The sequence below is a fragment of the Peromyscus leucopus genome, chromosome 4 (genome assembly GCF_004664715.2).
Source record: "Peromyscus leucopus breed LL Stock chromosome 4, UCI_PerLeu_2.1, whole genome shotgun sequence".
NCBI classification, from domain to species: domain Eukaryota; kingdom Metazoa; phylum Chordata; class Mammalia; order Rodentia; family Cricetidae; genus Peromyscus; species Peromyscus leucopus.
The window spans coordinates 51,571,659-51,586,269 of NC_051066.1; the positions used below are offsets into that span (position 1 = coordinate 51,571,659).

General features: G+C 41.0%; 1 long non-coding RNA gene across 1 annotated transcript; it reads left to right on the top strand.

Moving 5' to 3' along the window:
* The first annotated feature begins 67 nt into the window (after positions 1-67).
* On the top strand, positions 68-7,753 carry LOC119087854. The gene is made up of 3 exons (XR_005091347.1): positions 68-254; positions 7,060-7,175; positions 7,679-7,753. It is a non-coding gene; the product is annotated as an uncharacterized LOC119087854 (long non-coding RNA).
* Positions 7,754-14,611: the final 6,858 nt, after the last annotated feature.

The following is a 14,611-nucleotide window of genomic DNA, read 5'->3' on the forward strand; positions in this document are numbered from 1 at the left end:
ACTTTAGTTACTAAAGAAAATGTTTCTGATTTTCAGGGTGTAACGGGTATAATATGCTGTGTTTACAATGATGATGCGGGCGAAGAAGGAGAAGACGACATAGATATAGTCTATCGAGTTGGTGAGATGATTCTCTAACTGCTAAAATCCTCCACTACAGCTCTGTAAAAAGAATTGAAGGGGAGATCTAAACTTAAGTGTGCAGTGTGAGCCACCTCACAAGTGTGGAAGAAAATGAACACGAGTTTCACCAGGTTTGATTTGGAAATTTTACCATTTTATTTCCTAGCCTGTGCAGCTTCTAAGTATTGAAGTCTTGTGCTGCTGTGCAGCTACCGCATCTTGTCTTAGGTCTTTCCTCAAGAGAACAGGAAAGAACATGTTTGACTCTTACTAATATTTTGTCCTCTATTTTTCCAATGGGCCATCAAAGACTGTCATAAAGGGAGTTTCAAAATAAAAACAGGACAGCAAGACAGAAGAGCTAGCTGGTTACAGTAGAGTCTAAAAATCTAATCCTAAGAGAAAATGTCCTAGGGGAATAGAGTTAGAAAAAGTTTTAACCTAGTCAGGTTTGAAGGAAAACATAAACTCGACATCATCCCCCAAATCTTTCAAAGTAAGTATCATTTTTCAGATGGGGAAACAAAGCAGAAGGATATGTGCGCTGTTAAAGATAGCACCATGCCGTTTTGTCTTCTATATGGGGAGGTAAGAGCTGCACTGAGGATATAACTCAGTGGTAGGACACTTACCTAGTGTGTACAAGGCCCAGGTTCAGTCCTCGGTACCAGGAAAGAAATGAAAAAGGGAGTAAAAAGGAAGAGTTTGTCAAGGGACAAGAAGGGGAGGCAGCAGAGATCTAAACATGGGATGGATTGCTAAACTACAGACTATGAGCAAGGCCCTGGGTTAAATATAAGGAAATGTGCAAGAGCTGTAATAAAGCATCCAACAGGAGTGAGAGAAAAACTGCAAGTTAGGTGTTGTTGTATAAACCCGTGCTCACGGGGTTAGAACTTAGCACAGTAGCCTGGGACCATGTCAGAGCCAGGGAAGCAGCTGCTTTAGCAAATCCAGATCTCAAATGTGACTCCCTACTAAGCCTAAACTTAACAGGATTGCATCTAAAGAAGTGAAATCCAGAGAATACTCTGAGAGAGGAAACAAACTGTTCAAGCTGGTGGAATCCTAAATGGTTTAATTCAGCCAAAAAAAAAAAAATCAATTTCCATAAGTGTTATGAAAATTTACAGGAGGGGCATTCATCAATCTGGTCAGAGGTGTTAGAGAAAGATTTCTTAAGGAAGTCACACTCAAATTAGATCCGAAGAATAAGAAACATAACTGTGGAAAAACACAAGGAATGTCATATGTAAAGGCCTTTTGTTAGAAGCAGGCATTTGCAAGCCTAAGAGACTAAAAAGAGGCCATTGTGACTGGGTCGTAGACTACAGGGAGACAGTGATACAGTGTGAAACTGGGCACCACACTGACAGATCTGTTTTTCTGGCCTTGTTTTTTAAAAAACAAAAGTTAATCCTTTCCTTGAGAAAACAGCAGATTTGATGGGACCCATACAAAATGTGAGAGCATGGGCGTGGTCAACTCTGGACCAGTGAGGGTACACAAGTGATGAGGGCAGTTGGACACAGTGCAAGCGAAAGGAGATAAGAACAAGGAAGTGGGAATAAGTAGGGCAAATGGAACAAACTAGAAAGTAAAATGAGAGGTCCTGGTGACAGGTTCAGATCAAGATTTAAGGAACAAGAAATGAAAAATAACTGGAGATTCCTGGTGGTCCCATTAGATCACTGCTAATGCCATCATGGAGATATGGGGAACACTGGAAAAGAGCCAGGGTTAGAGGAAAATGGTGCTTTTGACTTGAACAAAGAGTTTAGGGTGTTTTTACGACTTCAAAGGGAAGTATAAACAGTTGGGTTTATGGGTCTGAAACACCAAGAAGTCTGGGCTAGACAAAAATGTGTTGCCCTTTCTGTAGCCACATTCTTTCAAATGAAGTGTCCTTACTCTAAGTAAGCTGTTTTGTCTTACATTTAGAATAGAAAATACAAAATAGAAGTCACCATAGCAGTATCCCAGGGTTCCCTGAGAATCACCAGGGCCTTGTTAAAAAAAAAAAAAAAAAAAAAACAGTTCTCAGACTTCCCCTTAGAGATACTTGTCTGTTGTGGGGCCCGAAATTTGTATTTTTAATAAGTGCCACTGTTGATCCTTTTTATAACTAAGTTTATTCAAAGCATGGTACTATGGTGCCAGAGACTAACTGCATGAGAATACCAAGGTACTTACTAAAATATAGACTCTTCTCACCGGGTGGGGAAAAAAACCACTCTTCAGGGTAGGCCGCATGCCCAGCAGTCGATGGCCAACAAACAGAAAACACAGTGACATCTTTCAAGGTTCCTTGCCTCATAAATGTCCTGGCTGGGCTTTTTCTTTCTTGTTTTTCTAATTTTTTTCTCTTTTTACCCTGCTGGTCCTTCGTATCTATGATGGCTTCCAGTTTTGTGTTTTTATGGGATTCCTGAGTGTTTGAACACACATAGTACATCAATAGCGAGTTCTTTTGCCTTTTCTTGGACTCTTTTCCTGCTGTTTGTTTTGACCTACTCCAATGTGTTTGGTCTTATTTTATCTTATATTTTATTACTCCTTAGATACCTGTTTGTTTTCTCTTTTGAGAAATGAGAAAATCATTATTTTTAATGTGCTTTGATGTTTGGTCTGCATGTGTGAAGATGTCAGATTCCTTGGAACTGAAATTACAGACAGTTGTGAGCTCCCATGTAGATTCTGGGAATTGAACCTGGGCCCTCTGGAAGAGCAGCTAGTACTCTTAACCACTGAGTCACCTCTCCAGCCCCTACCTGTTTGTTTTCTAATGAGAGGCAAAAAGGGAGTGGATCCAGATTGGAAGAGAAGTAGGGAGGTGCTGGGAGAAGGGGAGGGAGGGAAAATGGCAATCAAGATCTATTGCATGGAAAATCTGTTTTTCAACAAAAGAAAAAAAGCAGTTATTGAGATACTGGGAATGTAGCCCATTGGTTGATCACTTGTCTAGCATGTACTAGGACCTAGGTTCCATTGATTATATATTAAAATAAGTAAATAAATAGAATAGACAAATAAAATAGAATTAAGAAGATACAGCCATTTCATTTCTTTTTTTTTTTTTTTTTTTTTTTTTTTTTGCATTCTTTTGCTTTTGTTTCCTTTTCTGTTTTGGGATTTTTGGTTTTTTAGACAGGGTTTCCCTGTGTCTAAAACTCAAACTCACAGAGATCTACCTGCCTCTGCCTCCCAAGTGCTGGGATTAAAGTCACATGCCACCACTGACTGGCCTGAGTTTGTTCCTTGGTATGTTTTGCATTGTTGAAGATACAAGATAACTCTCTGAGTTATATTACCAATTCCTATACATTTTTCTCTATGAAGTTTAGAAAACTATTGTTGCAAATAGCTATTCTGTTTTTTCAGTATTTTCCTATGTGTATTTACCTGATTACATGATTTTCCTTGCTACTGTAAATGTGACGAATTACTTAGTTGACTTTTGAAGAATGAAAAAGACTTACACAGTGAGAAGAAATCTCACTGGCTTAGCTATATACTTCTTTCAAAATATAATTGACTTTATTTGGTAATAATTTGCTTGGAACTTACAATTTTAAATTCATAAAGGATGTGATCGCTATCCTTTCCTTTGTAGTAATGCCTTCCTCTGGCCTGAGCAATAGACTGTTAAATGTTCTTGGCTTCATAGAAATTCTGAATGTTATCTCTGCTTTGTAGTTTTTAACATGCTATAGACAACTAGTATTATATTTACTTCAAGGGTGGTGTTTGTGCCATAAAAGCTCTACCCTTCAGAATAAATTAACAAATTATTTTTTAAAAATACAGATTCTTGGCCCCTGCAAATTAAAATCACTAGGAATTAGAAGAAGAAAAGCATAGAGAAAGGAAGATAGTATCGCCTCCTGTGGATAAAGCTTTACCCTTCATCTTTGATGGAGGTGGCCTAGGTCCTCCACAGTAAGGCGGCTCTGAGGAAATGGGGCCTTGCAAGCTACAAGCTAGATAAGTTTCCTGGTGCTGATCCTGGGACTCCTGCCCTGGTCACAGAAATGGCCCTCAGCCCACTTAGATAACTTTTTTGTACTACTTCCAGAGCTGCTACACAGAGAAGCCCTGTCTCGAAAAGCCCAAAAAAAAAAAAAAAAAAAAAAAGACAAAATAGTCACATTACATGAGGTAGATATGCTTTGTTTATTTTTAAATCTTGTTTAAGTATTTTAATACTATAGGACAATGGTTCTCAACCTTCTCAATGCTGTGACCCTTCAATACAATTCCTCACGATGTGGTAACCCCCAATGATAAAAATTATTTTTTTTGCTACTTCATAACTAATTTTGCTACTGTTATGAATCATAATGTAAATATCTGTGTTTTCAATGGTCTTAGGTGTTCCTGTGAAAGGGTCATTCGATGCCAGGGGATCTCCACTCACAAGTTGAGAACAGCTTCTACATAGGCTGTAGAATATCTTCAACATTTTTCAGAGTTGATCACGATTTTTATTTTTATTGTCAGTGCTATGATAAATACTTAGTGCAAAGTGACAGAAGTATGTTTGGGACTATTTCCAATATTGTTTGAAATTTTGTCCTAATTCCAACACAAAATTTAACAGTTTTTATGAGGCTTAAGCCAGCAACTCAAGCAGTAATTTTGAAAATCAAGTATTCTAACATAATGCAATCAAAGCCATGCTAATTTGATACATGCTGAGCAATGGTGGATGGAAATATTATTATAAAAGCCCTTGCTTTGTATAGTTAAGCCATTAAGTTTCCAAAGACAAGAAAATGTTTCATGTACAATAAAGGCACTGCAACTCATACCACAGCCTGCCCTCACCAACTCGTGATGCTTTCAGATACTTCGATTTTCACCCATCTAATGGATACAGTACACCAACCAAAGAAATGTTCTGTCTTGCATTTCTTTGTAATGAAAAGCCAATCACCTTCATCTGAAAGTTTTCTCATTACTCAGTGTTTTCCCATTTGTATAGTGTGTTGTTGGTATTTTTCTTATTGATTTGTGTTAGTGCATTGCATACTGGGGAAATAAATCTTATGTTGATTATATGTTGTGAGTGGTTTTCCCACTTTTATAGTTCATCTCTTCACTCATAATATCTTGATGGGAAAAAATTCCTAATGAAACCAATTTATTGGTCTTTTCCTTCATTAGTAATACCTGTTTCCTATTTCAGAGATCTCTTCTTGCCCTTCTACATTAAGACTTTTAATTTTTTTTCTAAAATTTTGTACTTTCCTTTGCTCTAGAAATTTATTTTCTTAAATTAGAGAAAAGGTGAGCACTGAAGTTCTTCACTCCTCTCCTTGGGGAGGATGAGCAGTAGTAGAGGTGACATGCTCCGCTCTGCAGTACTTTGTTAGGGTTTCATTTTGAGCCTATGACAAGAAGGCACATCACAGTAAGAATGTGTGGTAGAAGAATCTGCTTACCTTGCCTCGTGGTAGAAGCAAGCAAAAAAGAGAGGAAGACAGAACTGGACTCCCAGTATCTTCTTCATGTGCAGAGCCCAAAAGACCTGACTTCCTTCACTAGGACTCTCTTCAGAAAGGCTCCACTGCCTCCCAACAGCAGTCTGTCCAGCAAGCTTAAACGCATGCGCCTTGGGGGACACGTATAACCATGGCATTTGCTTGTAAACTGGAAAAGTAATGTATGTGTGAAATACTTCTGACTTTGGTTTTCTTTCCTGTTGATATATTATCCTTTTGTATATTGCTGGATTTGATATGCTATTTTGCTTCAGATGTAGAGAGCTTTAACAAATGGTGTGGACCTGTAATTACTTGTCTGTTAAGGTCTTTCTCTGCTTTTAGTATCAAGGGCAGCCTAGCTAACTTCATAAAAAGAGTTACAGAATATACTTGCCTTTCTGTGGCCAGTTATTATTTTTGCCTATTATTTGTCTTATCTTTGGAATCAGGTTTTCAAAAACCTCACCTCACCCCAAAAAATATCCAATTGGCCTTTCATTCAACTTTCTTTGTGTATATTCATTTCCTTTCATGTAAGCCTTTCTGGAACATGGTTTGTGTCTACAATGTTCCCATATAAGCCTCTTAATCTCCAAATTTGTTCTCATTTTCATTATATTCCATACCTTGTAAAAGGCAGGATTCTAAAAGTATTCTTGTAAGATTCTCACTTCTGGTTAGTCAGGTTAGTCAATAAAATAATAATCCAAGTATTGCTATAAAGGAAATCTGCAGAAGAAATTGAAGCTATAGACTTTTAGAGGGGAAAATTCTCCTGGACAATCTGAGTGGAGCCAATTGAACTACTTCCCTGGCAAAAAGAGAAGTTTAGCTGGAGTCCGAGAGATATGGCAGAAGAGGAAAAAATGAGATAGGAAGTAATCAGAGGTAGTCAAATCGTAAGAAGGATTTGGTGCTTCATCTGTGACTTTTGAAAATGGGAAGGGCCCGCAGCCAGGAGTGCAGTTACCCTTCAGAGGCTCACCTAACAGCTGGCAAGTAGGAGCTCAGCCCCGCCAATGGCAGAATTAAACTCAAACTCCAAGGAAACCTGGAAACATTCTTCTCAGGCAGCAGAAGGAGCACACCCTGATGATATTCAAATTCTGTGAAACCTAAAACAGAACAGGCTAAGCTACACTGTCTGCATTCTTGACCTATAGAACAATATGATGGTGTTACCCAAGGTATTAAATGTATGGCTGGAGCTAGCTAGATGGTTCAGTGAGTCAAGTCACTTGATACCAAGACTGACTTCCTGAGTTTGATCCAGTTACATGGTAGAGGAAAGGAAACAACCCATACAGATTATCTTCTGACCTCCACACATGTGCCATGGCATAGAGATGTGTTCGAACATACTATTTAAAAATTTTTTAAACATAGCAATGTGTTAACTGCAGCAAAAAGAAAAACCTTTCTTACAAGCAAAATATTTTTGTTTCATCAGAGAGGCTTTTCTGTTCAGTGCCATCTGCAAGGTCACACTGTGGTACGCATTGTTTGCCTATTTGGGTTCATCCATCACACTCTTCTGAAGTAAACAGTCATTCTAGGTGAGTCAAGGTAAGTGTCCTATGCACCTTTAGAATGCCTACACACTAAAGTTGAATGAAATCTATAAATGAGTGAACTGTGGAGATGTGCTCAGGGGCAGGGTACATGTAGGCAGAGAGATGGAGAGAAGTGTGTCAGGAACCTGAAGCTGAGGAGCCCAGAGCAGTCCAGAGAAGCCACCACCCACACCACAGTCAGGGGAGCAACAGTATGGGAACTTAAGTATGCTGAACTTGGATGGGGGGAAGCCAAGATCCAGCCAGACGCTAACACCCAGTAACCAAGGTAAACACAAGTGTGGACAAGCTTGCCACACCCCTCACAGCCTCAGCCACAGAAAGCCCAGAATGGGAGTATGATTCCCAGCACACCAGCACACCAGAGACAAAGTTGTTAAGGACAGGCAAGAGTCTCACACTGGGGGATTGCTGTAAAAGTGGAGCTCTGTGTAGTAAGCTGGAGAAGAATTCTGACTTGAATAACTGAGGCTAACAGCCCTCTTCTTCCTACAGACCCTGCTACAAATGAGATGGGAGAAACCACATTCACCCCCGCTACCAGAAAGAACGATACTGAAATAGCTTCAATTTCGTTTGTTTTTTTAATTTTAGTTTAGTTTACAAAGTAGCAGGTTTCTTTATGGTATTTTCTTAACATGGTTTTTGGTTGTTACACACACACACACACACACACACACACACACACCTTCCCATTCCACCACTCTCTCTGCTCTAACCTTCCCTCCACTATGCCTCTTTATATCACGTGTTCTGTTCCCCTCCCGCCTCCTGCCTTAAAGCCCACTCCATGGCCCCCTTCTAGCTTCCTGGCCACTACCCCACTAACCCCATACCTAAATACACACATTCACACATTTGATTTCATTTTGTTTTAGACTGTAACTCATCTGAAAAGACTCTTCTGACCGCTTTCCCTGTGTATACACTACTCTTCCCTCTAACCATTCCCTTTGGGTGCTCTTTTATGACCTTTTCCCTGTGTCTCCACTATTTCCCTTCATCGTCCTCTTTCCTCTAACCATGCAATTTCCAGGTTGCTCATTTGCTCCCTCTTTCCCCATCCTCTTTTTCCATCTTAACTATCAATCATGACGGTTCTAAAAACACTGTCAACTGCATTTTTCTCAATCCAGTCCCCGGGGCTGCTGTCTCCGCACCTTCTCTGGGGTCCATGGAAAGTCAATGCCTGCTTCTGCAGGTCCGCGCCAGCACTGTTGTCAAGTCATGGTGTGCACTACCTCAGCAGGCTGCCTTCCTAAAGCAGAGTAGGGACCATAAATTCAGGTGACAACTCACTAGGAAGAATCACAGATACCAAACCAATTAGTGGGGAGTGAACCAAAAGGGAAAGTGAAAACTGGAGGCCACATCCATCCCAGCAGACAAAATACAACAAAGAAACACAAGCGGAGAAATGAACCCACCATCACACCTCCGCAACTCACAACTCCAGCGCTGGGAACTAAAGGTGAGCTGAAATTCCACAAGTTTTTAAAAGGATCAGTGACCACCCAGAGGACTCGATAAGCAGATGAATAAGGAAATCAATCTGGAGCCCAGATAGCAAAGTTAAACAGCATGAATGAAGAAGAAATTTGAAGGTGAAATTCAAAATCATAGAGGAAATTTTCAGTAAGGAAACAGACTCCTGAAAAGAAGGAAAGAGACGTGCTGGAATGAAAGAGTCAACACAGTGGCCAGCCTGGTGTACCAGTGAGTTCCAGGCCAGCCACGGCCACACAGTGAGGCCCACTCTTAAAAACAAAACCTAACAAAAGAACTTGTATAGCAGCTTCCTAAGTATCTGACTTTTGTCCTCTCCTCTTACCCGAACTCCATATGACAGCATATATGTGACCTTCTAAATGTAGTTTCTATCATGCTATTCCTCCATTATAGAAGCTTCCCATTTCAACTACTGTGAAATACTTACTCCCAGCTTTGATCTTCCATGATCTGGATCTTGTCAGATCCTCCAAGCTCACTTCACAGCATTTTTCTCTACATCACACATTCCAAACATGCCTGTCATCTTTGCCCCTCACATAAGGTATATACTCACGTTCAGTCTACACATTTTCTGTTTTCTAGTTTAAAAACATTGTCCTCAAACACTGGACTTTGTTTTTGGTTTTTTTGTTTTGTTTTGTTTTGTTTTGTTTTAACAATGCAAAGTATACACTGATGTAAAAAATCCAAACACTACCAGACAAGACCAAGCCAAAGAATAGATGTTGGAGATAAAGGACAGGATTGAGATAATATTGCATTCAGACATATCTAAAGGAGAAAAGAAATGAGCATGACCAAAACTTCCAAGAACTATTCAGGAGCCCAAACCTAAGAATCTACTAGATGGGGAAAAGGAACTAAGTATTAAAGGCATGGACAATTCAGTTATAAAATTATAGCAGAAAAATTTTCAAGTCTAGAGAAATAAATGAACATACAAACACAAAAAAACATTCAGAATCAAACATGCAGGGTGCTGGAGAGACAGCTCAGTGGTTAAGAGCACTGGCTGCACTTCCAGAGGACCACGTTTGATCCCCAGTGCCAACATGGCAGCAAACAACCATCTTTACCTCCAGTTCTAGGGGATCTGACACCCTCCTGGGGCCTCTGTGGGTACCAGGCAAGGGAGTGTAATCAAATACATGTAACATGAAAGCAAAGGAGGGGCTACTTGTGGACAGATGACACGGAACAGGGAAGGCGGTGAGAGGGAGGTGAGTAAGAACAAATTATTTGTGAAAATGCTGCAATGAAACACATTACTTGTTTGCTAACATACATACATATGTATATATAAACATATATATCCACATATAAAATGTGTGTGTGTGTGTGTGTGTGTGTGTGTGTGTTAGCTGAAGATGGAGCTAAATGATAGAGCACTTATTTAGCATGCTCAAATCTTTAATTGGATACCAGACAATACAAAACACAAGGAATGATGCTAGTGGTGGTGATGTGTGGTTGGTGGTGGTGATGTGTGGTTGGTGGTGGTGGTGATGTGTGGTTGTGGTGGTGATGTGTGGTTGGTGGTGGTGATGTGTGGTTGGTGGTGGTGATGTGTGGTTGGTGGTGGTGATGTGTGGTTGGTGGTGGTGATGTGTGGTTGGTGGTGATGTGTGGTTGGTGGTGGTGAAGTGTGGTTGGTGGTGGTGATGTGTGGTTGGTGGTGGTGATGAGTGGTTGGTGGTGGTGATGTGTGGTTGGTGGTGGTGATGTGTGGTTGGTGGTGGTGATGTGTGGTTGGTGGTGGTGATGTGTGGTTGGTGGTGGTGATGTGTGGTTGGTGGTGGTGAGGTGTGGTTGGTGGTGGTGATGAGTGGTTGGTGGTGGTGAGGCAGCAGGTAGGTGTAGCATGAAACTTAAAAGTTCTTATTAATAAAATCAAACCTAAGGCCAGGTATTGGGGTGAGCACTGGAAGATCAGAGAGACAGAACAAGCCACAGCTTCCTCACCTGGTCAATTCCTCAGCTGATCCTGTTCCTCAGCCTGGAAGCCTCTGTGTCCTCATATCCGAATGGGTCTCAGCTGAACTGTGCTACTCAAAACCTAAAAGCTTAACCAGCCAAATGCTTAACCAGCCAAGTGCTTCTAGTTCCTGGTCCTCATGCCTTATATACCTTTCTGCTTTCTACCACCACTCCCTGGGATTAAAGGCTCGCTTTCTGGGATTAAAGGCGTGAGTCACCATGCTTGGCTGTATCCTTGAACACACAGAGATCTAGGTAGATCTCTGCCTCTGGAATGCTAGGATTAAAGGCGTGTGCTACCACTGCCTATCCTCTATGTTTAATATTGTGGCTGTTCTGACCCCAGATAAGTTTGTTAGGGTGCACAATATTTGGGGAACACAATACCACCACAGGTAGGTGTGGCAGTTCACACCTATAATCCTAATAGTAGAAAGGCTGAGACAGGCACTACCACAAATTAAAGACTAACATAGAATACAGAGTTAGAGTTTCAAGCCAGCCTGGGCTACTGAGACCCTGTCTTCAAAAAAAAAAAAAAATGATAATGGGGGCTGGAGAGGAGGCTCAGAGGTTAAGAACACTTGTTCTTGGAGGGAACCAGAGTTAAGTTTCCAGCACCCAAATGGAAGCTGACAACTGCAACTCCAGCTGTAGGTGATCCTATGCCCTCCCCTGACTTGTGAAGGTACCAGAAACACATATGATACATGAAACATACATCAATACACATCAAATTTTTGAGTTAGAAAATATGGTTATCAGAAAAGGACCTATTGCTCTTACAGTGTAGAATCTGTCAGATATAAGCAATGACATTAGCTGGCCATTATTGTGCTTTACTGATGTTATTAAAAAGCTTATGAGCTGGGCGGTGGTGGCGCACGCCTTTAATTCCAGCACTCGGGAGGCAGAGCCAGGCGGATCTCTGTGAGTTCGAGGCCAGCCTGGGCTACCAAGTGAGTCCCAGGAAAGGCGCAAAGCTACACAGAGAAACCCTGTCTCGAAAAATCAAAAAAAAAAAAAAAAAAATTATGAGTTGCTTTCAATTTTGTCACCAATGGAAAACTGGCTTATAGTCTTATTCAAGCATGTGGAGCATGGACCAGATCTGGTGGTGCATGCCTTTAATCCCAGCACTTGGGAGGCAGAGGCAGGTGGATCTGAGTTTGAGGCCAGCCTGGTCTACAGAGAGAGTTCCAGAACAGCCAGGTCTACACAAAAAAAAAAAAAAAAAAAAAAAAAAAAAAAAAAAAAAAAAAAAAAAAACAAACACCCTTTCCAGTGAATTATAAACAAAGCATGGTTTGGGGGAGCCCCTGACTTGAATGTAGTTTCAGAAGTCTGGATGGCATTGACTGATTCCTCATAGTTTGGTTCATTGGCATGTATCAGAAAACAGATTCCGTCTCTCCTCTAAGTAACCGTCCAGTGTCTGAGGGCCGGGGGGTGTCTGCTTCGCTCTGTCTTGTTTTGTCTAGCTAAGCCGTGATGTTTGTCTCACATACCACCTACTGTTTAGTCTGACTTTGGAGATTTATAGTCAGCCGTCAGAGCCGTGGGCTGTGTAGCTTTGGGTCTGTCCTGCACATGTGCAGCTCAAAAGTGAGACCAAGTATTATGCTGATTTACCATCAGAATTGGAGGGTCATCTTCAAACCTTTATCTTCCAGGATTTCTCCCTCACCTTGCAGTCCACAGGGGTCCTTTTCCTAATCTTCTGGTAGAATGATAGGATTCCTCTTGCACTCCAAGCTGCCGGGCTTCCCAAGCTGGGGCCACCCACAAAGGAAAAGGCAAGAGAAAAAAAAATGATTTTTAGAACTCTGAACTCCTGAGAGTTCAGTACGTCCCTGCTTCTCGACTCCTCTGAACAGAAAAGGAGAACACAGACTCACCTCCACTACTCGTCTGCCTTTGACGAGCCAAGAAAAAAATACATTACCATGTGCAGTCTGGCCTGTGAGCAGTGCTTTTCCTGGTCTTCTGGACAGAAATTAGGATCTCAGAATTGTAACTGTCCGCAGTTCAGATGCGTGGTGCTCTCAGGAGCCCTTGGCCATGAGTAAAAGGGAGTAATGAGACACTCACCCCTGAATAGCTCACCTCCTAGTGGCCCCCACCTACGCTTCACTCTTTAAAGTTGCCAGAAAATTGTTTCATGGGCTTTGTTTAGAACTTTAAGTTGTTAATTATCAAACAGATATCAGATATCAGACTCAGGAATTCCACCTGCCTCCTTTGCTGTGGTGGGGGCAGGGCATGGAGGTCTGACTAAAGCCTCGAGTTCTCTAAGCATGTCCTCCACTGCTGATCTATGCTGCAGCTCCAAGCTCCAACACTTCGGTAATATCTCTTTTACAAGACCTGCCTTCTCTGTGTAGCCCTGGCTATCCTGGAACTCTGTAGACCAGGCTGGCCTCAAACTGCCTGCCTCTGCCTACCTTGTGCTGGGATTAAAGGGGTGTGCCACACTCCCACCCCACTAATAAAATTCCCCGCCCCTCAGCCTGTACACTTTTTGATAATCTGTTGATTTGACAATGATTTTTTAATATCTCCTACAAAGAAGAGAAACGTAATGAGTAGCTTGGTTAATTATTACTGATAGTAACGTTTCAACTTTGCATTAATAATGAATAAATGTTTAGGACAGATGTCAAATGTGGGAAGAGTGCTTTGGGGTTTTGTATCTGTACTATAAAAATGCAGGGGCTGGGCTGGCAAGATGGATTGGTGGGTAAAGGTGCTTTTGGTGCAGTCCTAATGACCTGAGTTTGATCCCTAGAGCACACTTAAAGGTGGAAGGAGAGATGCTACTTCAGAGCTGTCTTCTGACCTCCTGACATGTACACACACACACACACACACACACACACACACACACACACACACACACACATAGACATACACACACACACACACATAGACATAGGCACACACACACACATAGACATGCACACACACACACACACACACACACACACACACATAGACATAGACACATACACACGTAGACATGCACACACACACACACATAGTTTTTTTTTTAATTCATGCTAGAATTTTGTGCAATAATCAATCAGAAACTTTTTTTAATCAGTGACAATTACTATGCACCCTTAATGTTCTTGTTGCAGTAACATTATTTTTTATTATTTTTGCTCTGTTTTATTATGTCAAATAAAGTAGAATTTTCAATCCTTTTGCAATGTGCATGTATATGATCCCCTCTTCTCATTAACTGGATTATCATACAACAAAGAGCTTCTTCATTGGTTCTCTGTGAAATGTGTTCCTTCTAGTACAGTCCTGACTTCATTCTGATTTGAAATCTTTGGTTTTTACAATTTATGCTCAGTGTTAGAGTGATTTTCACCAATGTCTTTTTATTTTTATTCCATATTCCACTTTTTATAAATTTTTCTTATTACCATCTTTAAAAGGTACTGGGGGTGCTTTTCCCCAAGTTTCATAGCTGAGGTCTTGTCGGATGACTCTGCATGAATGTTTTCAGCCACAGGGTACTGTTGTCCAAACTCTGCTTCACATTCTTTTTCGTTGTTGTTTTTTGTTTGGAAGATTTTTGTTTTTGTTTTGTTTGGGGTTTTGTTTGTTTGTTTTGAGACAAAATCTCTATATATAGCCCTGGTTGTCCTGGTAGTCACTATGTAGGCCAGTCTGTTCTTGAACTCTTAGAGATTGCCTGTCTTTGTGCGCACACACACATATACACACACACACACACACACACCGCCAGTGCTGGGATTAAAGATGTGCACTTCCAGGCCTGGCCTATGCTCCACATGCTTGAATGAAGCCGTAGGCCAGTTTTCCACTGGTGACAAAATTGAAAACGACTCATAAGCTTTTTAGTCAGAGCAGTAAAGCACAATAATGGCCAGCTAACAACATTGCTTACATCTGACAGAATGTACA